This window comes from Eumetopias jubatus, unplaced genomic scaffold (genome assembly GCF_037043125.1).
Source record: "Eumetopias jubatus isolate StellerSeaLion01/CBP00866 unplaced genomic scaffold, mEumJub1_p1.0 scaffold_9, whole genome shotgun sequence".
In the NCBI taxonomy this organism is placed as follows: Eukaryota; Metazoa; Chordata; class Mammalia; order Carnivora; family Otariidae; genus Eumetopias; species Eumetopias jubatus.
Window position 1 is genome coordinate 32,611,325 of NW_028274815.1, and position 22,068 is coordinate 32,633,392.

A 22,068-nucleotide genomic window follows, 5' to 3' on the forward strand; every position below is an offset into this window, starting at 1 on the left:
TTATCTGACAGAGAGAGAGAGTATAAGCAGAGGGAGAGAGAGGGAGAAGCAGGTTCCCTGCTGAGCAAGGAGCCCGATGTGGGACTCGATCCCAGGACTCTGGGATCATGACCCTGGCCGAAGGCAGCCGCTTAACCGACTGAGCCACCCAGGCGTCCCTCTCTTTTTTTTTTTTTTAAGATTTTATTTATTTATTTTTGAGATAGAGAGAGATTATAAGCAGGCAGAGGCAGGCAGAGGGAGAGGGAGAAACAGGCTCCCTGCTGATGTGGGGCTCAATCCCAGGACCCCGGGATCGTGACCTGAGCTGAAGGCAGATGCCTAACTGACTGAGCCACTCAGGCGCCCCTTCTTATTGTAGTTCTTGCACATACCTGCAAGATATGGTGGTATTGGTGACTACTTTCTAATTTTGTTGCTATTGTAAATGGAATCTGTTTTTTTCTTCCTATCACACTTTCGCTTTTTAAAATGATCAGTTTGTTGACTTTTTTTTTTTTGCATTTGGCCCTGCATCATTAGTTTTTGAAAGTTTTTCAGTGATTTTTTTGGATTTTCTAGGTAGCTGCTCATGTTATCTGCAGATAGAAATAGCTATGCCTCTCTGGTTTTGTTTTGTCAGGAAGCTTTCAGGTAAGAGTAATAGAAACATAATTCAAACCAACTTGATCAAAAAAGGAAACTCATGGGCTCACTTAACTGATAAGAAGCCAACATGACTGGATCCAGGATATCAAACACTGTCATTAGATCTTGGTCTTGCTTTCTCCATCTCTCTAGGATACGTCTCTCTGTCTTGGCTCCATTTCTAGGCAGGATCTCCCTGTGTGGTGACAGAAAGTCTGCCAGAAGCTCCAGGTTTACATCCTAGTCTCTCAGCAATACCCAGAGGGAGCCTGCTTCCTTTTAAGTGTTGCTACCCACAAAAATTTAAAGATTGGTTCTAATTCATTGATTTGCTCACATGCTCATCTCTGAGCCAATCATCTTAGTTAGGGGGTTACAATATGCATATAGGCAGGGAGTGAGTCTGGTTCTCCAAGGAAAACTGGAGTGTTGTCATTAGGAAAAAATAAAACAGATGCCAGAGAGACGAGAAACAAAAGCTGTCCACTCCACCATATTTAAACCTCTTTCAATATTTTCAGTATTCCAATATATAAACCTCCAATTTCTTTTCTTTGTCTTATAATCTTCCCCTCCCTTTTTTGTCTGGAATGAACTCTTCTCACTGTTGTTGCTTCTATTTTGGGCGCATTTTCTTAGCTCTAATTTCTTCCCTCCCACCTTCCCTCCCTGCTTCCCTTCCTTCCTTCCTCTGTCCCTCGGAACTCAACCTTCCCTATTTAGTAGTTCTGTGGTTATTTCCATCTCGTTTCTGGGACTCTCAGGGCAGACCTTGGTCTTATTGTATAGTATTGTACATCCAGTCTCTTCTCCAGGATTGCATTCTGGCCGTGAGACTGTGTCTGATTCTTCCACCCCCCTAGATATCTAGGTTTGTACAAGCCTGTAGCCCTAGGCAGCTGCTGACTCTTGATCCCAGCCCTTGATTTCAGATGGGTCTTCTGCCTCACATGGAGATGTTTAGCCTCCAATGCCCTGAATGAATCCATCTCCTGAATACCTCTGTTTGCTTTTGGCAGAATCCAGTCACTCACCATATTGTTTCTGTTCCCTTTCTGGGCTGCAGAGGTGTTTTTAAGTGTGAACATGCCCAACATTTCTCCCATTTTATATTCCATCTGTTATCACTATCATTTTGGACTGGAGTGGTCCTCCAAGCACCATTGTGGCTATAAGTCCACGCCCGTTTGTTCTCAGCTGTCTGTGGTTTAGCTTCCTCTCCTGCTTTTCTTTTGGAAACCACGCTCTCTCGAGGTCACCACTGTCATTTCCCAATCACCAAATTGAACAGGTTTTCTCTTTGGTCCTCATTTTCCTTCACCTCTTGGCAGCATCCAACAATGTGGACCGCTCTTCCTTTATCCCTCTCTCCCTTTGGCTGATACGATGCTCCACTGTCCTGGTTCACTCCCACTTCTGACTCTTCCTTTATTTACTTATTTTTTTTAACCTACCTTCACTTCCTTCTCTCATTTTGTAACTGTAGGTGTCCCACAAGGCCATGACCTTTGCACTCTGGTTTTACCCTCTCTTTTTTAATCATTCTCATGTCTTCGGTAATCTCTAAAATGATCCCCTATCTTCACCCTAGGATATTTTTCCGCCTGAGTTCTATAGCTATAAATTTGTTGCGGTACATCCGCTCGATGTCCTGCTGTCCCATCAAATTTCCTTCCTTTTTTGGTTGAAGAGGCACAAACTTCCAGTTATGGAATAAATAAGTCACAGAGATGAAACGTACAGCATAGGGAATATAGTCAATAATATTATAATAGCATTGTATGGTGACAGATGGTGACTACACTCAACGTGGTGAGTACTGAGTATCGAATAGAATTGTGGAATCACTATGTTGTACACCTGAACCTAATATAACATTGTATGTTAATTACACTTCAATAAAAAGAATTCTAAAATTAGAAAGAAATTTCTTCCCCTTTTGAACCTTCCAGATTCCATCACAGATACTATCTTTCTCTTAGTTTCTAAGGCTCAAACTCAGATTCCCTCTTGATTTCTCCTACTTTCTCCAGAGCCAGTTAATTATACCTTCTATTGATCCTTCTTCCTTGAATTTTCTTTTTGCCATTGCCCTGTTCATGTGTCTGCTGTGATCCCTTATCATTCATCTTTTAGGCAATTTCAATGTTTTTCCAATGAAGCATTATAGTTAAATGTAGCAATGTTTTGATGAGTTTGTGTCAGAATGTATTATTCTAGACACCCTACACAAAAAAGACTTAACATAAATATTCATAGCTTTATTCCTTCTCCCACCCCAAAGGAGGAACAATCCTCTGTTGAATGGACAAAACATCAAGATTGATGTGTTGTGCTGATCTGAGTAATGGGTTCAGTCTAGAAAGGCTAAAAGGTTATATTAGAAAGAGCAAGACACGATCAAAAGAAAATTCATTCAAGCTGGGACTGGAAGGATGAGTAGGAAGTATTTAAGCAACCAGGGAAGAGAGGCTTGTATTCCACACAGTGGGGGGAAACAAGCAATACAGAAAGGTGAAACAACATGATACCTGTGTGTGTGTGTGTGTGTGTGTGTGTGTGCGCGTGCGCGCGTGCACGCACACGGCAAGATCTACAAAGAGTCACTGTGAGGGAGGGACAGGGGAGATCCGAAGCTGGACAGGAAAGCTTTTTACCCCAAGTTAAGGACTATCACGTGGTGTCATGGAAGCATTAGAAGTAGGGATGAGGTCACCTGTGTGGCCAGGTTTCTAGTTTGGATGGCATCTTTCATCAAGCAGGACTCGAGAGAGGGGGGGAATGGGTATCTGGTGAGGGTTCTGATGAGACTGTGAATGCTGCTTGTGAAGGGCAGAACTGCTGAACGGGGAGTCTCTGTGGGGGAAAGAGTGCGGGGCAGCCGTCAGAAATGGGCCTCCTCGGATAGTCAGAATATGTTTGCCTGGTGGGGAGGCAGCACCAAGGTTTGGACCAAAGGAGCTGGCACCATGCTGGGAAGATGACTGTGTGGTTATGATATCTAAAAGGGGTTTCATAAATGAAAAAGAGAGCAAGAGTCAAGTTGACAGCTTAGCCCCTCATTTCACTGACCCCCCCCCATTTGTGATACTCCTGTTGGCCCTTCAGGGCTCATCTGGAATGCTAGCTTCTGTCTGAAGCTTTTCCTCCAGCCACCCCTGGCAGTTATCTCTTTTTTTTTAGGACCTCTATAACTTGTGGTTTACAAGTATTTTATCGCTTTGTATTTCCCCTTATGGGTAAAATCTCTCAAGACTGGCCTACCTATCTTTGCCCTTCCTCCATTGCCCAGACTCTGCTCTGTACGTTCTCTGTACTGAAGAAAGGAGAATTGAACTGAATCTTCACTTCCACAGAAAAGTACATCCTACAGGGTTTAATAAATATGAAACTTATATAATAAAATATTTCAAGGAATTTGAATATTTCAAAGCTCCATCCATCCAAAGCCCGAATAATTCATGTAAATATTTGAAGGTAAGAACAAAAACTTATCTAATAATTCAAGACACTTTTTTTTTCAGGCACAGAGAACATTTTATTTTCTTACTTTTGAAAGTGTTATAAGATTTTCCAGCACTAGAATTCATTTTCAAGTACGATGATGAAGAAATAACAAGACACTAAATTATACAGTTTCAAAATTTTCTTTTGCTTCTTAAGCCACTGAAAATTTCACAGTACAACACTTGTAGGCAGCTTCATTGTTACTTTCTTTGGTTTCTACTCCTTTGGGCAACAATGGCTCCATCTTTAGTCACAAACTTCCAGGGAAAGCACCGACTGCAAAGGGTCCCAAATTCAGCAGTCTGTGCCTACAATGATAGCAGATCAAGGGCTAGCAGATTGGCAGCTATCTGGTCACTTGCCAGATCTACTATTGCTATTTGGTCTTGAAAATGTTCTCCCTTTCTTCGTCTACCTTAATTTCATATCCAGTTTTAAATAATGCAAGAACTTTGGGGAAGTCACAGGCAATGGAATTCCAAGTAAGCATTGGAAATCTTTTTTTTTTCATTTCCTTCTTTAATGGATTAAGCTTGGGCATTATTTCTGGAACAGCTACATAAAAGTCTGATTGAATTTCATCATCCTAAATCTTCTGAATCTTATTAGTTCCTCCTCAAACAGCAGCTCCCTTTTCTTCTGCTATTTTAATCTCTGATGCATTCCCTGTAAATACAGCAATTTTGTTGATTTCTGAAATACATGAGTATGGAGAACGCCAATGGCTCCCCATTTTTCTTCTTCCCCAGTGCCATGTCTGGTGTCAAATCAAGATAAACACTTTGCTTTGGATTGGTAAAGTCTGGAATTTGAAATGTGTTAAGTAAGCAATTAGCTGTCTTGGCTCATATAGTTGCCTTGGATATAAGCAGTTGTTGTTGTTGTTGTTTTTTAAATATTTTATTTATTTATTTGAGAGTGAGTGAGAAAGGGAGAGAGAGCATTAGCAGGGGGAGTGGCAGGCAGAAGGAGAGGGAGAAGAAAACTCCCCCCTGAGCAGAGAGCCAGACATGGGGCTCCATCTCGGGACCCTGGGATCATGACCTGAGCCAAAGGCAGACACTTAACCGACGGAGCCATCCAGGCGCCCCTGAATGTAAAAGAGAAGTAGACCTTATCTTCAGGCTCACCTTACATAAAGGTTCATCTTTTTTCTCATCTGATGCTTTTTCTCAGCATCTTTTCTGTTTACTTTGCAGGAAATTTATAGCAATAAAATGTCCGTTGGGCACTTGAACATGGATAAGGATAAACAGGGGTCTGATAAGCCATCTTGGAAAGACTATGCCCTTGATGATATATGGAGGCTCTATCATCTTATGGCTACCACCATGTTGACCGTTCTGGATTGTGTTCAATATACTGTTCTTTGTTCTGGTCCATAAACAGAGATCTCATGCTTGGTGGAAAGCTCAACTCAAGAAGTGTTGAGATGCAGATTAGATTAATTACACCAGAATTATATTTGAAAATTGAAAAGAAGCATTTTCTACAAGGCAAATTCCAAATATATGCCTTTTCAAAGGAAGTGTCATTTGGAAAGAAACTGAATCACACCATGAAATCTGTGGCATTTCTTTTGGTTTCCATTCTCTTCTATACTAGTGGTAGGCTCATGTGATATGTAGAAATGTGCTTAATCAAATTTAGCTTGACTTCTCAAGTTAAGAAAATGTATATGCAGTATTTCTGAGATAAGAAGAGGCACATTCTTTTTTTAGCACACATACTTCTTATGCTGCTGCTTTTGCCTTATTCCCTTATTTGAAAATTTGGCTTTGCTTATAAAATCTACAAATTTCTCTTTGTTTAGAACAGGGCTAGAATAGCCTGGGATCCTGTGGAACTGAATGGTATTTTAGACTGCTGATTCTCATTTTCTCTTCAATAAAGATTGCAACACGTTACTTGTATGTATCTTATAGCACACACACTGGGGATTACACACCTGGGAAAGGGATTCTGGTGCAAGCCTTCTGTTTGCTGAGCTATGTGTTGTTAAGCAAGTCACTTAATCTCTGAGGTAAATTGAGGGACTGTTGCCTAAAACTCCATGATTCTGTAGTTTAAGTATAATCAACTTGAAAGTTTGATGATTTCTTTGAAAATTAAAAAAAATGCTAGTGACCATAAATGCATACCGCTGAGCCCTGAGTTTATTTTTGAAATAATGTAAGACAGGGAGAGAGGTTTGGGAGGTCCCTTCCTTCATATAAATTTTATAATGGGATATGTTTGTCTAAGGTAGCACATGCTAAGAGTTCTGGGTCTATAGATGCTACCAGAATTAGAGACGTGGAGATAAGGATAATGATTTTTTTTTTTAATTTGAAAAAAAAGTAAAACAGAAACGAGTTTCTAATTTTATTGCAAATAACTTGTAAGACTGAAAATGATTACACGGTCACACACTTCTACACTGAATAAACACTATGCAAAAGGATCAGTTACAATGCAGTAATTTACCAAGATTAAGGAGAGTCCATTTTTTTTTAAAGATTTTATTTATTTATTTGAGAGAGAGAGAGAATGAGAGATAGAAAGCACGAGAGGGAAGAGGGTCAGAGGGAGAAGCAGACTCCCTGCTGAGCAGGAAGCCCGATGTGGGATTCGATCCCGGGACTCCAGGATCATGACCTGAGCCAAAGGCAGTCGCTTAACCAACTGAGCCACCCAGGCGCCCAAGAAGAGTCCAATTTTTAAAGCTCATTTTAAGGGTTGTTGATTTTTAAATCAATTTGCTTATTGTTTCATAGTTCATCTTATGTTTTGAGAAGCTTTCTCTCAGGAAAAGAAATTTTATGCAGGAAATATATGTGATCATCTTTGTGATGTGTTAAAATTGAAAGAAAATTAAACTTTAGTAAGAAAAATCATACTAGATGCAGAAATAGACAAAGAACCACATATTAGATGTAGATTAGATATAATATATAAACATGATTTTTTATAATGGCTTTTAAAATTCAACCTTAAGATACAGATTTTTTTTTTACTGAGGAAAGGAGAGCAATGTATTTGTGTTGGAATTTAATCATATGTGTACATCTACATATGAATACTGGTGTATATATAATTATATGCTAAATATTATGCATATATAGTATACACACATGTATATCTGTTGGCATTCTTGTCTATTCTGTAGAAAGAAAATGCTGCTGTATTTAAAAATGTCTAGCATTCAGTTAATTCTGAAAAAAATCACATTGTTTCTTGGCTTTTTTTACTTCCTGTTGGCCTAGTGGCAATGACTCATTATAATGTAATACATACGGTTTCTAGTATCACATGATGAATATAAATGGATATATAAGAAATCTGAAACACTATTCTTGTTTAAAAAATGTAAACATTGAACAGAAGCTTATTCATCAGAGAATTTGATGTCACTAAATAGTAAGTGCTTTGATTTCAATAATACTAAGACTCCGATAGAATTGATCTTCAGTGAAGAAAAGTGACTGAATTTTACTTTTTAGTAATTATTTTATAGCTAATATGTAAAAACAAACAAACAAAGAAACCTTTTAAACCGGTTCATTGTCCCTTTCTGCAAATAGGTCACTTTTATTATAGGTGCTGAAATATGTTTTCTTAATATTAGGCTTATGGTGATACAGGTACTCATTTCAAAGTTGGAAAAATAAAGTCCCCGATGATTAACTTGAGAGGGGAAGAGAGTAAACAGAAATACAAGCACAAAAGAACAAATATTTTTGAGTTAACAGCCCCCTAAGGAGAATGGCAGAATTAGATTAACAAACATTTCAATTGAAGAAGGTCTTAAAGTTTAATCTACTAATTTAATGATAATTAATGGAAATGAGTAGAATTCAAGAGTGAAGAAATTTCTACAATTCTAGCTTGAAAGAATGAATTGAATTTTGTTGGAGAAGCTGCTATTGTTTTTGAAATGAAGAGTTAACAATCAAGCAGTAAATTAGGAAACTAACAATTACATGGTAAAGAGAATCCAATATATGTAAATTACCCTCACTGTAGGTAGAAGAGTTATTTGATTCTATTTCCTTAAGCCACTTTAAGAACCACCTACTAATAAAGTAAGTTACATCTTTGGGCTCAATTTTCATTATCTAGATAATATTCCCGGGGCAAGTAATCATCCCCATTTGGGGTTGGAAACATTTGCATTAGAAATCAATCTGCCTTTTTTTTTTTTTTTAAGATTTATTTATTTATTTGACAGAGAGAGAGACACAGCGAGAGAGGGAACACAAGCAGGGGGAGTGGGAGAGGGAGAAGCAGGCTTCCCGTGGAGCAGGGAGCGCTATGAGGGGCTCGATCCCAGGATTCTGGGATCATGACCTAAGCCGAAGGCAGACGCTTAACGACTGAGCCACCCAGGCGCCCTGAGATCAATCTACTTCTAAATGATGTATTTGCTTTCCCATGATTTTCATCTTGTTCGGTTGAAATGTGTTGTTTTTCAACAAGCTGATGTTCCAATAATATTAGAGATATAAAAAAAATACAATTCTGGAGTTCTGACTGGACTTGGCCAAGTTTCAAAACTGTAAATGATAAACCACAAAGGTCCTATATTCATGGTTCTCCTCCCCCAAAGGATGAAGGGGCTCTGAGGTTTATAAATAGATTGACTTCACAAGTATTCCAGAGATTCTTTTGCTTAGCTTGGCTCATTTCCTTCCTGATAAGATTCTATTTCCTTTCTCTTCCTCTTCACTCTGTTACTTAGCATAGTTTCAAAGTACGGTGTAGCCCTCTTGAACCACTGCTTTCAGCAAATGACTCATCTTGAGATAACTGAAGATTTGGGGGCATATGTGTTACTTTTGTTCCTGTTAATTCTTTGCTTTCCACCTTACTATGGATATAATAAACTTCCATAGTTGGCACCAGAATTTTTTTTTTTTTTGCTACCGTTCTAGCTTTGAAACATCAGCTGGTCTCATTTTCTTTGAACCAAGATTAAGCCACAGTGCAGTCTTGAAACAATAAGTAGTGGATTTACTTATTGTTCTTGACCCTTGGTTTAGTAATGAGGAGTCTTGGAAGAAAATGAACTTCTTTTACTCTTTTAAGAATGGTACAATATACTGAATGTTTGTGTCCCCCAAATTCATATGTTGAAACTTAATTCCCAATGTGGTAGTATTTGGAGGGCAGGGCTTTTGGGAGGTGATTAGGTCATGACAATGGAGCCATCCTGACTGGAATTAGTGCTCTTATAAAAGGGACCCCAGAGAGCTCTGTTGGCCCTTCCCTCATGTGAGGACACAGCCAGAAAATTGCCATCTGTGAACCAGGAAGTGGGCTCTCACCAAACACCAAATCTGCTAGTGTCTTTATCTTGGACTTCCTAACCTCCAGAGCCGTAAGAAATTTCTGTTGTTTATAATCACCTAGGCTATGGTATTATTATAGCCTCTCGAATAGACTGAGACATATGGTGACCTTGTCTGGGGAAAAGAAGGGTTTCAGGGCAATATGGACCCCTTCTTTTCCCCACTACCCATCCCTTCCCCTCACCTGGCAGAGAAGGAGCTTTGCTGCTTGGATGCCCTACACAAATGGGTACCTGCACCAGTTGATTCCAAATCTTGCTCCCTCATCCCAACCCCTTTATACCCTAAAGCTAGCATTTGTTCTGTTCCCCAAAAGTTCTGTTTAATTCCATCTATTTTAAATGTGGGCTAGGAGTTGTAATGAAGGGTAACTTGACTGTGGACCTTGATGGATTTAGAATCTTTTCCTGATATTAGTCAGGCCTCACTGACCACCTTCGTTTTTCTTCATTTTTGTTCTTACATGGGATTGGCATCTTACTGATTGTATTTCTCCCCGCTTCCAACTTGGTTGCCGTCTCGGATTCAGTAGGTCAAGCTGGGGCCTGAGATTCTGCATTTCCAACAAGCTCCCAGGTGAAGCCAATGCTGTAGATTCTCAGACCACACTCAGCAAGGGTCTTGAGAAATAATGAATCAAATATTGTACCAGTTTCTTCCCCATTCTTCATATAACATCTGACATTGAAACAGCACTTAATATGGGCCTGATAGCATTTTAAGTGCTTTGCGTGTGTCAATTCATTTGATCCTCACAATGCTCTATGAGATGGGCACTATTATTAGCCCCACTTCACAGCTGGGGAAATCAAGGCACAAAGTTAATTAATTTGTAAATATCACACAGTAAGTATCTACTGCTGCCCGGATTCAAACAGTCTGGCTTCAGAGCCCATGTGTTAAGCTTCATTCCTATTTCAACAGTTTACAAACTCATCACCTTCATCTGGACATACTTTAAGTTTTCGATGTTTCCCCCTTAAAGTGTGCAACCCAGCTTGAAAATAATGTTCCAATGATGTGATTGACCAAAAAGATGTGATTGTTCCAGATCATCATGATATCGATTCACCATTATATTAGCCACACTGCCAATTTTGTGCCTGATGTAAATTTGATAATTAGAGCCAGTACTCAAGGATTGACTGTAGGATCCCAAGGCAGCTGTGGTTTTGGCTGTTTTCTGTTTTCATTTATTTATTTTTTTGTCAAGGAGAGGGAGCAGGGATCAGCTGAGGTTAATAGCTCTAGCTGATCATTGAGGCAGCAAGAGAAACAGCTCCAAGACAAACACATTGTTCATTGTGTAGCCCGAGGGGAGAGATCTGGCTGGAAGGGCTGAGCCGGGCAGAGGTGAGAGGTGAAATAGCATCTACTGTGTGGGTGAGAAGGTTGGTGGCTGGTCGGGGCAGAAAGCAAAGTGGAGTGGCTGGGGAAGCGAACTGGAGTCTTATAAATGAGCCAGGTTTGGATCAAGGAAGACAAAGATTCATTCATTCATTCATTCAATATTAATTTACAATGTACTACGTTCCAGACACATGCTACATGCTGGTGATACAGTGATGAATAAGACAGACCTGGTCCCTACCCTCAGGGGATTCTAATTCTTTTGGGGATACTGACAAGATAAAGCCAAACCAAAGCAGGCAAGAAAGCAGACAAATAAATCAATGCAGGTTGTAATGAATGTCCTAAAAGAAAACAAGAGTCAGAGATGGTGAAACTAAGGGGCACCCTAGCTTTAGGTAGGGTGGCCAGAGAAGGCCTTTAGCTGAGGCCTAAAATCAGAGAGGCTAAGCATGGGGAAAGGGCAGTCTAGGGAAGAAGCAGCTGTGCCAAGAGCCCAAGGGTGGGAATGGAAGAGAGGCTGGCAGGATTTTGGGGACCTATAGTCATTTATTGGGAATGGGTACAAATTGATGTAAGGATTAATGATGAGAATAACCAATATGAAACAAAACTAATTGGCTTTGACAGCCTGGTCAGTTCTCATCTGGAGTATCATGTTGAATTCTTGACATATCAGAGTATCAAGGCTCACGAGTGATTGGCTGCCATAGCCTCTGAAATTGGGGAAAATTTTTGGCAAGTCCCAGCATCTTTTATTAGGCTTTCTTTTTTTGGATTTAAAGGCCCATCTCTGAGTTGCAAGGGTCTCACTGAGGTCCTAACAATCCTTACAGAGAAACCTTTACCTAGGTTATTGTGATAAAGGGCAAGGACAGAAACAAAGCACAGGGCAGGGTTAGTATGGAGAAGTCAAGGGACACTGACCATCAAACTCTTCTCTGATTTCTCAATCTGGCTGACCTATTGCAAAGGAGAGGAGGTTGGTCTGGATGCCTCTTTGGGTGTACTGCTAGTAGTTCTAGTGATCAACGCATTTTCTAAGGCTCCTCAATGACCTTTTAGGTGACTTTTGGAGAGTTTTCTAGAGAAGAAAAGGTAGTTCAATAATCTATAGTTTCCAGAATCTGTCCTTTTCTACCCTTTTGAGAATCAGAGCATTTGTCATCCCCCAGGCCCTGCCAGTTGTCACTTGGATTACTGTACTGGTGTCTTACAACTGGTCCCCCTGACTCCTCTCTCACACCTACAATCTGTCATCCACAGAGCTTTCAGAAAGATTCAAATGAAATTCGCATAGTATTTTGTCTCTATCCTTGGCTTAAAGTGGTTCCTCATTACCGTTAATAAAAATCTAAACTGCTTTTGTTGACATTCAATGCCTTTAGTGATCTGATGACCTTTGCGTAAATTGCCACTCTCATCTCCTGCCATATCTCTCTACTCTGAATTATGGCCATACCACGCCACTTGCTCTTTACTGAAATAACCATGTTCTCGTATCACATCTCTGCTTTCTCATATGAGGTTCCCACTTGCTTCTTCCTCAACTAATTCCTATTTATCTTTTAGAATTGAGTTTAAACTTTACCTCCTTTAGGAAGTCTTCCTTGACATCCCTAGTCAGGATGAAGTGCTTTATCTGAGTTTGTAACACATTGTACATGCCTCTGTTACAATAGTTAGTGTCTGTTTTTCTGTCTTCCCTACAAAACCTTAAGCCTTTTGAGGGCAGGGACTGCATCCTCTAGTGCTTAACTGTGCCCTACACATAACAGCTTCAGAAAGGGTTATGGAATGGCTGCATTTGCACGTGCCACTTTCTGGATTTATTGTAGTTTTCCATGATTTCTCACAGATTACAAAGACCTCATGTTAATTTCTACATCACATATATTCTCCATCTCTACCTCCCCTTTTGGGGAGTAGGAGGAAATGATTTGCTTAAGCTTAGGTCTAGAGACCTATTTCTACCTTATTTATCAGTCTCACAGAAACCTCTAATACAAATTTTTTATTACCTATGGTTTAAACCAAGGGCTCATATTTTGCTATGATTTAGGATGCCAAATTATAGACGTTTAGACCTAGAAAGGATCTTAGAAGATCAAATCCAGTATTTCACTTTACAAACAAGGACATGAAGGTTCAGGGAGAGGTAAAGTGACCACTCTAAAATCACCCTACTAGTTGTAGTTGATGGCAGAGTTAGCCCTAGGGCCTAGGTCTCCATCCTCCCGGCCCTGGGTCCTTTTCCCTACATATGGCCGCTCTTCAAATCTTTATCCTCTTTTGGTGTCAGAGACCCACTGTGAATTTGACCTTGGTTTACTCACCAAGCTGAAGTTTTAATTTTGCCTCTGGAACTAGTCATTTGGTTACTAGCAAATGAATTAATATTATACTTTTTCATTTGGAGGCCTGCTAAACTCTGAACCTCTTTCTTAAAAATCCTCAGGGGACTTAAGAAAAAAAGAAGCATAAATAAGTGTTGGATAGATTGTTAGTCTTTTGTTGGTCTCTCAGGAGCCTTTCATTCTATCACAGATTGGTTCACAGCAGAGTAGCTAATAAGCACTAGCACCTCCTTTATAATGCCAAGACATTCACGTTGTCTTTTTTACAAATGCTCTAGAAGGGAAGTGGGAAAGTTACACATAAATATTATTTCTCATAGAAGCAAATAAGTTCCTTTGCTAGAATTTAAAAATTATATGTGCAGTTTGCTCATTTTTTACTTTAAAATTTTTGACTATTTATTAGATTTGGTTAGTAACACTGTACACTACTGTTATAAAGATTTAGCAATCCTTCATTTTAACATAAAAATTTCCTTTCTTTTAAAGTTTTATTTATTTATTTTAGAGAGAGAGAGAGAAAGCGTGCTTGTGTGTACACGCAGAGAAGGAGCAGAGGGAAGGAGAGTCTTAAGCAGACTCCAGGCTGGGCATGAAGCCTGTTGTGAGGCTCAGTCCCACGACCCTGAGATCATGACCTGAGCTGAAACCAAGAGTGGACGCTTAACCAACTGCGCCACCCAGGCACCCCAAGACTATTTCAAACATACAGAAAATTACAGAGAATAATATAAGAAAAAAATCATATATCTGCTACCCAGCTCAGTCATATAATAAAATGTTGCCTATTTGCTCTGGATCTCTCTTTTCCTCCTTCTCTCCCTCCCTTATTCTTGTTTTCTTCCCCTTCTCCCGACCAAATTAAAATCTTACACATATAGTTAAAGTCCCTATAACCAACATGCCCCATTCTTCTCCTGCTATTGACAGAGTTTACACCTATCCTGAATTTTGAGGGTTTTTTTTTTAATAAAAGATTTTATTTATTTATTTGATAGACAGAGACACAGTGAGAGAGGGTACACAAGCAGCGGGAGGGGGAGAGGGAGAAGCAGGCTTCCCGCGGAGCAGGGAGCCCGATGCAGGGCTTGATCCCAGGACCCTGGGATCATGACCTGAGCCCAAGGCAGTCGCTTAATGACTGAGCCACCCAGGCGCCCCCATGGAAGATCTTTTAGACTTAGCATTGGTTTCTATTGACAGGATACTTCAGTGAAAACTTGCAATAGGGAAAGGTTTTATCTTTTTGGCTTCAATTGGAGCTTCAATCAGAAGTTTCATATAAACTTTAATAAAAATGACTAATAGGGGCATCTGGGTGGCTCAGTCATTAAGCGTCTGCCTTCGGCTCAGGTCATGATCCCAGGGTCTTGGGATCGGGCCCGCATCGGGCTCCCTGCTCCACGGGAAGCCTGCTTCTCCCTCTCCCACTCCCCCTGCTTGTGTTCCCTCTCTCACTGTGTCTCTCTCTGTCAAATAAATAAATAAAATCTTTAAAAAAAATGACTAATAAAGCAGAGAAATCACTTAAAATTTGACCGTAGACGCTTGCAGTGTATGATTTGTAGGCGTCAGCATACAGTTAATTTTAGGAAAACTTTAGTTTTACAAATTACCAAGAAATCACCTGCAAAATTCTTTCTATTCTCATTTAGGGATTTAATTCTTTATCAACAGTTAAGATTTTCGGGGGCACCTGGGTGGTTCTGTCGTTAAGCATCTGCCTTCGGCTTGAGTCATGATCCCAGTGTCCTGGGATTGAGCCCTGCATCAGGCTTCCTGCTCTGTGGGAAGCCTGCTTCTCCCTCTCCCACTTCCCGTACCTGTGCTCCCTCTCTCTGTGTGTCTCTCTCTCTGTCAAGTAAATAAATAAAAAATCTTAAAAAAAAAAAAAGATTTTCAAAACCCTTTATTCCTATAATCTGGGATACTGGGGTTTTGTCTTATTAGGATTGCTAATGATTAAAAGAAATAGTTCTTCTAAAGTGTTTAGCCCAATGTTTGGCAAACAGTAACTGAATAAATATTAGCTTCACTATTATTGGCTGATTCCATACTTAGATTCCTCTCATTTATACCATGTGCTTCTTGGTATGTATTTGTTTATCTATCCATACATTTGGAATAGTGCATTGATTAGTAAAGCTGCCAGCTCAGAAAAAAGAAGGCATCTCAAAATTCAGACCTTAAAATTAAGCACATAATGGGAAATTCTTGAATATTTCGTCAATCAGATATGAAAAACATCAGAGGATAATATATTATAAATATATTTTTCAAAATGTAGAAAAGTCATTGGAATATTATAAGAAGGCTTACTCCTATCTTAGGAATTGCTTATTATGAATAATAGATCACATGCATGATAGAAGGCGGTAGCTAGTTTCATTTCCCCAAAAACATCTTTTCAATGGTAAATTTGAGGCAGCTGTGGTTTGCCAAAGTATAAACCAGTGGGGTCCACCATAACTAGTATGTGTTTACATTTTGACTCATGGAGCCTTGTCAGGCTTTAATCACAGGAGAACAAGCAATCTTACTCAGACTTCATTGTTTAATCTTCCATTCACTTGTTTTCCAAGTTTGTTTCAGTCTGTGGCAAGGTTCCTCTTTGATTACAACATGTAGTCCTGATTTCTGCAATTTATCTTCATTTGCCATTTTGAGGTGGCTATGAAGATCCTATGATAAGCTCCTTATTTCCCCAATCTATGCATGTAAGCCTCATTGAGTTGGATTCATCTTAAATACATTTTGAAATCACATCAGCACTTTCAGATCAGCAAATTACTTCTTAATCAATTACTGTGTTACTATTAGATGCTATTTTAAATACATGAAAGAGAGCAGTTTCCAAATGTGAGTAACAACTTCCAGGGAAGAGTAAACCAGAGCCTTTAATTTAAATGAAAGTCCCAAATTTTTATTATGCTGTCATAGGATATTTGAATAACTAGCTGTAAATGAGTTCTATTTGTACAAAAGGAACTTTCTCAATCCAACTGTCCCTATTTCAAAATATAGTTTTGGGGCGTCTGGCTGGCTCAGTCGGTAGAGCATGATGCATGCGACTCTTGATCTTGGGGTAGTAAGTTCAAGCCCCACGTTGGGGGTAGAGTTTACTTAAAAAATATTTTAAAAATATATAGCTCTAGGTCCAGAGCAAAACTGGAAATGGAATGGCCATGTCTCCATTGCTAAACAAAAAAATTAGAAGCTTACAGAAATAAACTGAACCAATAGACAGAGGAAGACAACCTCTGAGTGCCCCCCCTACTTTTTTCCTGAGCTGATCAGACAATTTACTCAACTAACTTTGTCTAGTCATTAGAAAGTCAATTCTTCACTCTAGAATTTCTTCCACTCAAGTAAACAATTTGATGCATATAATTTGGATTAAAAAAAATCCCTCTAATAAAGATCTAGATATATGCCTTGAATAAACTCCTTCTTTTGGGTCACAGAAATTTATTCAAAGAAAAACCAAACAGAGATAATAACAACATTAATTACCATTTATTGAGCTTCTCCTATGTGACAAAAATTTTATATACTTTAGACCTTACAGCAAATTTGTTGAATGAATTTTAGATAGGAGGAAATTTCTGCCCAGACTGGTTAAGTAACCTGCCCAAGTTTGCAGAGTTGGTAAGTATGAAGGCTGATATTAAAATCCCAGCCCATCTGGTAGCAGTGCCCAAGAACATTTGTTCTTTCCTCTACAAAACAGTTGATGCAAAGTGAAATTACTTTATGGTCACTTTGATAGCTGATTTTTCAGAAAAGCTATAAGACATGGATTCAATGGTGATAAAAATATGTCCAGTTAGAATACAATTGCATTGTCCTTAGTAGTTTCTTTGTCATCTGGTTTTCTCTTTTCCCACTTGAGATACTTGCAGAATGATACTGTGAACTAACCTACCAACTTTACCTCTGTCCTCACTCCCCTCCTGCTCCCACATACCGTTAACAGAAAGAAATTTCCTTTCAAATGATATAACCAAATATATAACTCGCATAGATGATTATCACACAGAAACATTTATTAATCTAACCGACAGCCACATTTTTGCCAAGATTCACCAGTTCTGAAGTTACTTGCCAAGAAAACAAATTTCTCAATAGTTTGGTGAAATTAGGTGCCAAATTACCCAGAGGATGGATAACAATTACTGCTGGTCTTGTTGGCCAATCTGCTCAGCTGTTCACGAAATTTCCAGTGTCTTGAGAGAATTCAGCCAGAAGGGCCCCCAAAATCTGCACTGTGGCTTTACCTACTGATAAGTCAGAGTACAAAGGCTGTGAACAGATCCAGTAGAGGTTCAAGTGGCCACCCAAGCAGGAGTTCACAAAGTCTCAGATGCACAGTAGCTACACTAGCTACCATGGACAGACCAGTTTCCAAGAGCCAGACACTGTGCTAGGAGCTGTATGTACATTATTTCATTACTCTTCTTAGGCCAGGTTGCATAATAGTTCACCCCACGGACACAGAGCCAGACTAATATGGCTGTGGGTTCTTGGGCAAGCAATGGAAATTGTGTTTCAGTTTCTATGTCTTGTAAAATACTTCACAGAGTCGAAGGGAGAAATGAATTCAGTTACACACAGCCTTTAGAACAGTACATGGTATGGAGACAGCACTCAGTATCCTCAATATATGTTGGCCCCGTTCTGCCTGTCAGGACAAGATCCATAGAGCGTGCAGAAGAACTTATCATGTCGGCCTCAAGGCCTCTTGTTGCCATGTGATGAATGGCCTCCATATGACTTGTGGGGACGGTGGGACAAGCATTCTGGGGCTTCCTCCTTCCAGATGGGAATGGGAGCCATGCAAACCTCCTCAGTGAAGACTTAACCACAGCCAGGTGACTCCACCAGTGGTGACGAAAGTGTGCACAGGGAGGACAGGAGGTGGGAGCCTTTGCACACCTCCAACCTTTCCTGTCTCCCGGCACAGTCATATCCCCTGGCACAGATCAGCCAGAGAAATCCATATCTACTCACTCACGACCTCAAAGAGAATCACACAGCAGACTTTTCTGCCTGTTGGATGATAATTAGAATTGAGCTTTGAGTGTAAATCTTTTCAAAGATCTTACGTCTTAGGTATAATTATCCCATTTAAGAAATGAAGAAATTAAGGCCCAGAGGAATTAGGTGAACTGCCTGAGGTTATTACACAGCTTATAAATGGACAACCCGGATTCCAACATCGGTTTATACCTTAATCCCAAACCCATGCCATGTTCCTCTCATTATTCAGGTATTAGTGCTCCTTTGGCTCGGGGATATTACAAACTCATTGTTTCTCCTAATCTTTTTGTTGCTATTACTTGACCATCTCATTTTTTGTCACTGATTTTATCCAAGAGCAAGAATATGCTATGGAATTCTTGGGGTAGCTGTTGAAATTAAATGTTCTAATTTAAGATATTGCATTACAGATTATCTGTGGATTGTTATTTCTCCATACTCTCTCTTTCTTCCTCCTACTACCTCATATATTTGACGTCTGATTATTAGACTCTTTTTAGAGGTTCTTGAACATGCTCCTTTGTGGGAAAGTGTTAGTTAAAATTGTTACAGGCAGACATTTGTGTTCTCACAGCCTTTCAATAGAGGCGAGAAAGTAACTTTTGAGCTCATGAAAATATACACTGCAAAGGTTTTCTTAAAATTCTCCACAAGGTGTAGATAATTGGTCAATCGTACATAGTCAAATAATTAGTCAATACAGTAGCGAAATCAGGAATGGTTATGGGTTTTGTATTTCGAGCTCACAGCAAATTATTCGTTCTGAGAGTTCAGTCTCTGGGGTGGTCAGAGGACTTGAACAGCCTCCCCTGTCACTCTTCAGTGCCATGGAAGGGACTGAAGCATCATACACATAGACCTTCACCCTGCTAGCTCTGACTCTCCCCTTCCTATAGGTAATGAACATGTTGCCTGCCGTAGGTGTTTGTTCAACATTTTCATACCATCTCAGCACAGTGATGATCAATAAATGTGTCCTGAAAATCTTTTATATGCACACCTTGCAGTCGGACCGCATACATTCTTCAGTGCAGAGCCTGGCCCTTGTACACACGGGACCATAAAGGGCATGCCCAACATCCGTAAGTGGTAAACTCATCCCTTAATGTTGAAATGGTTTTACTTTCCTCTACTAGCTAGGATAGCAAATACCTATCTGGCTTTTATTTCCTTATAGCATATATATATATTCGCCATATCTAGCACATTTTCAAATTTGAAAGCATTGATTCCCATAACCAGTCTAATTCAGGAAGAAATCTTACAACCACCAATCTCTGCCAACACTCTTTCCAGTGGCCACCCCCACCTCCAATTTCACGTAAATAGCAAATACTCTGTAATATTTTATCTACAGGAGACACTGTTGACTTGCGGGAGTAGTAACCATATTTGCTTATTTTTTTCATGCAAGAAGCTTAAAAATGCTTCTATGCTCTACAAACAAGAAGAAAAAAAATCTGGAAGAACTTACCTCTGTCATAACATCATCCATAACAAGTGATTTTAAGGTGGAGACTTCTTTGTGAGAAATAAAACCTGCTGGATTTAGCATTCAGCTCTCACTTTTATTAAACAGAGTTGTCATTTTAGACCCAAGCCTTCCCTAGAGATGGTGATCCCACCAGGGGAAGCAATATGTGAAGTTATTGCAAGAAAGTTTTTGTGTGAAATTGTGACTCTTGCCAGAGATGTCATATGTTTTAGTTAACTTCCTTCCCAAGAGCTAGGAAACTTTCCCAAGCCGCGGCTACATACAACTGGAATGCTCTGCAGAAGTCAGTAGCATGGGGCTGCCGAGAAAGACTGAATTTTATACACTCCATTTGTTTCTGGAGATAAAGCCTCTGTTCTATTTTCCTCAAGGTCAAAGTCCAATTCACTTTGAAAATTGTAAAGCCTTATTCCATTGGAAGGAAATGATTATGATTTCTGTCACCGTTATTACTATTTATACCATCATAAATTTACCTAAGGAAGGTGATAGCCTCTATTGGATTCCTTCCAGAGCTCCTTAAGGAGTAAAACCATACCACTGACAACCTACAAGACATTCTGTTCTGTCTTTTCCTTGTCAGCCCCTCGGTGTAGCCAGCTATCTACCACAACACTGTTGATTAGCAACTCTGCACAGACACAGTGCGAGAGTAATTAATGTTCCCCATGTTGACTCTCAGGAAATACAATGCCATGAAGTACTCTCCAGGATTATCAAGGTGAAATTAAATTATGCTCAATACAGTTTGAGAGCAATTTTACTCGTGGCTTAGAGCACCTCCACAGGGATGTTCTGAAGTTGGTGCCTACCAGCTTGTGAGAGGCGACTGTTAAACACGAAGGAATTGTGGAAGCCAGATGGTAAACCTGTGCGGCCAGGCCACGGTGAGAATATGTCTATCACAGGAATTAGCTTCCGTGCTTCTCCTTCCACTTTCTCAGGGCAGTAGCAATATGGATCATGGAGAGTACCTTTTTCTCCTGTGGGAAAGGTTCTCTGACCTCGTTAGCTCCCTGCCCACTCCCTCCTGCCGAGCCCATGAACTCCACCTCAGTGAGAGTAAGCGACACTCAAAACAACCTTTGCTTTGTTTACATGCTTATCTCTGTACCTCAAGACTTTCAGTGGCTTGAGAGCAAAGAGGATATCTTATTTTTAAATCTTTACTAACTAGCATAGTTCCTGGAACCTGAAAGGGGCATAAACATTCTCAACGAATGGGGTTTGAATAAAGTTTCAACTTTTTGAAATGGAAACAAAAAAGAGTAGATTGAATATTTATTCTAATCTAATCTTCTTTGATGGGAAAAGAGATCGATGCCATTGCTATGTTTTTTACATTCCTTCCTAAACCTTGTTTACTTTGGCTGTTGTTTGGCTCTTGGGACAGACAGAGGCAATGTTCAACTTTGAGACTTTAGACCCTCTCTGAATGACTAATTACTGATGTACTGGATTTTGGCTCTATTTCATCATTTGGTGAGTCAGACTAGGGGGAATTTGGGGTTAATACAATGGGGAGTGACTGGAGCCTACTATTAACAGTATAGCTAATATTTGAGGGCACTGAGCTAAGTCCTTTGTGTGTAGTCTTACTCGATCCTTTCCACACCCCTATGGAGTATTATTATTTCGCTTATTTTATAGCTAAAGAAACTGAGGCATAAGGAGTGACTAGACCAGGGTCTCCGTAGGGCTAAGGTTGAACCTGCGTCTACAAGACTTTAAAGTCTGGCTTTTGAATACCATGCTACCCTGCTTAGAGACTCAACTCTTAAGCTGCATTAGAGAGACGGTTCTGAGACACAGAAGGTGATTCAGCCTTACAGGACATGCTGAGTGGGCACGTCTTTAGCTTTAGCTTTGGCTTCCAGAGCAAAACACTATCATGGGGTGGCTTAGACAACAGACATTTATTTCTCGGTTCTGGAGGCTGGCAAGTCCAAGGTCAAGGTGCCTGCAGATTCACTTCCTGGTGAGGTCCCCTTCCTGGCCTCTCCGTGTGCTCACATGGCCTTTCCTGGGTGAATACAGGGGAGAGAGTTCTCACTCTGCCTTCCTCTTCTTATAAGGGCACTAATTATATCATAAGAGCACCACCCTCTTGTCGTCATCCAAACCTAATTATCTCCCAAAGGCCCCACCTCCAAATACCATCACACTGGGGGTGAGGGCTTCAGTAGATGAATTCTCTGGAATGTGCTAGACGGAACTCTATAAAAGAAAACAGAACAGCAAGGTCTGGACTAGGGTAAGGCAAGCAAAGGACCTAGGGCTTCGCATGCAAGGAGGTACCCACCCTCAGGTGGTATCTGCCTTCCGCTCAGGTCGTGATCCCAGCTCTCGAACAACCCTGCAA

At 40.1% G+C, this 22,068-nt stretch overlaps 1 pseudogene; it reads right to left on the bottom strand.

Moving 5' to 3' along the window:
• Positions 1-4,285: 4,285 nt before the first annotated feature.
• LOC114219608 (large ribosomal subunit protein uL1m pseudogene) lies at positions 4,286-5,467 on the bottom strand (annotated as a pseudogene).
• Between the last annotated feature and the right edge of the window lie 16,601 nt (positions 5,468-22,068).